The sequence below is a fragment of the Sinocyclocheilus rhinocerous genome, unplaced genomic scaffold (genome assembly GCF_001515625.1).
Source record: "Sinocyclocheilus rhinocerous isolate Xijiao unplaced genomic scaffold, SAMN03320098_v1.1 scaffold1294, whole genome shotgun sequence".
Taxonomy (NCBI): domain Eukaryota; kingdom Metazoa; phylum Chordata; class Actinopteri; order Cypriniformes; family Cyprinidae; genus Sinocyclocheilus; species Sinocyclocheilus rhinocerous.
The window spans coordinates 689952-692438 of NW_015656157.1; positions in this window are offsets into that span (position 1 = coordinate 689952).

The following is a 2487-nucleotide window of genomic DNA, read 5'->3' on the forward strand; positions in this document are numbered from 1 at the left end:
ATGCTGCAAATAAAATAAAATATTTTTTAGTCAAGAAGACGTTCAGGCTTGTGCCTTTGCAAAAACTGGTTTTCAAAGTACACTTTAAATATTCACCAAAGTAAATGTGTTAGGCCTATAACTAGCCATTTTTATTTTACTTTTTAAGAATTGTAATATAGCAATTAAAATAGCTGAACTGCAAAGTATTAAGCGACAAAGTAATAGTACACCTTTCTCTTTTTTATCATCCAAGTTTAGCATGTTATTTTAAGCAGTGAAAATGAATCCTTAATTACATTTATTCTTTTGATTATGCAAAAGTTCCTTTATAAAATAGAGTCATTGCAGCATGCAGATGGATTGCATGCTAAAAGTATGTTTTGGGCTTATTAGAAAGGTTTAAACGGCACATTTTAGGAACTGGGTAATGATAATGTCTTGAATGATGCTGAAGAGTGTTTGGGTGTTTATGGTGTCTGTGGCGCAGATGAAGTGAGAGTAAATGCTTTTAAAGTTCTCTGTTTCAGTGCTAACCACTTTCTCTTCATGCAATCCTGGATGAACAGCATGATATCTTTATCGTCTCGAGGCTTGCCTGAAGGTGGCGCCAAACCACTGAGGAGAGGAAAAGCAACTCCGCTATGCATGACAAACAAGAGATGACACGTGCAGGTGCTTCTCAAATGGAAGACTGCATCCTGAGGTTGAGTCCTTCCTAGAGCAGTCCTTCTGAAGCTTCAAAACTTCAGGGCTGTGTCCAAAAACTTCAGCAGATGACTTGTTGCCTCACTGCCCTGTCAGGTGACCTCCTAAAAGTGATTTCAGACAGACTTCTGCAATTGATCTACAGCAAAACAGAGAGAGCCCTGATAGTCTATTTGACATCTGCATTTATATCTGCAAGACATATTTTTTTAGAGTGTTTGCTCATCTGCAATATGTCTATTGGACGTTTCCTATCAGATGTCAAATATAGACGTTTAGAAAATGTCTTTAAGATGTTTATGATTTAATAGAATGTATGTAAAACTGACATCTTAAGATGCAGGTGCTTTCCAGATGAAGCGATTTTTAACAGATGCGTGCTATCTGGGAGAGCTTTGATGATAACTAAGCAGACATGTAATTACTACAATACTAAGTTCTCACTAGAAATGACATCTAAAGTGGGAAAAGTTGGTTAAAAATGCACATTTAGGGTCTGCAGTTCCTTCTTACTTCCATCTGAGGTAATCAAATTGTTGAGTTGTTTGTTGAAAGGATTTGCTAGAAGTCTGGGAAGGCAGAAACTTACATCCTTGTTGTTCTCCTCCAGAACTTGGTCGTTCTTGCTGAGAAAACCTAGTGAGTGATGTCACATCCTCAAAGCAATAGATCCACTTCCTTCTCTGTCTCATCCACTTTTCTATTTGATCTGCTGTAGTGAATTCGCATCAGGCCTGGATTTGTCCTTAAAATGTTTCCTTCTTCCTTTCTGTCATATTTCATAATGTCATAATGGCTCAACCTGTATTTTCTTTGGTTTGGAGTAAATCATGATAGAATCATGACAGTATTTGGGGGTACTGTTCCTTAAAATCTACAGCATAACCTACATTGTTATCTTGATTGCTCATTGCCATACCTGTGAACATCTCAATACTAATGCACTGCATTTCACATTTTGCAGAGGGGTACAACTAGGAATGGCTGTCACTTCCCCCCCACCAATTAATTGTTTACATAGTTTTAAGTATCTGTTTTGATTTACTAGATTACTTTTTAGGGAGAAAGGGGCTAGTTGTCACACAGGGAAGTTGTTTTATATATATTGGGACTGGTTGTCTCATTTCATTACGTTTTCTGTTGACCAAAACAATGGTTTATTGCTGTTTAAACATTTTAGTGGGCTATGTATTCTTTTATGCAGAAAAGTCCAATATAAGCATCATTGTCAAAAACTAATCGGTGAACTGTTATCTTTTAATAGACAACTGAATTTTACCAACAACAGTACAGATAGTCAAGTGCTGAAATAGTACCTAGCAACTACAGGATCAGTAACTTTTAAATAGCTCCAGGTAAAATACTGGACCCAGTTTTTTGACTCTTTTCTTCCAAGCAGTTTCCACACAGTGTCGATAAAGAGATAGGAATCACCTGCAAATCTGCACCTTAATTCTCTCTTACAGAAGCGCCATTTGTCTGTGAATGGTTTTAGTAATAAACTTTGTATATGAATATATATGTTTTATATATTTTATGAAACTATTAAAGGTGTTTTATTAAAATATATAGAGAGGATAGGGCTTCTCCAGATATGTTTGACTAGGAATGGGCGTTGTCCATTCAGTCGAATAGCAGGGTTTGTGGCGAGACACGCCCCGCGAGCTCCACAGCCGTTCCTCCACCGACCTTGCCTCGTTCCAGGCCCCGCCCCTTCGAGCGCTGCCTTCTTCGATTGGCTCGGCGCTCTGTCACTCACGCTCCATTTTCCAGCTGTCGCAGCTCCAGGTTTGTTTAGCT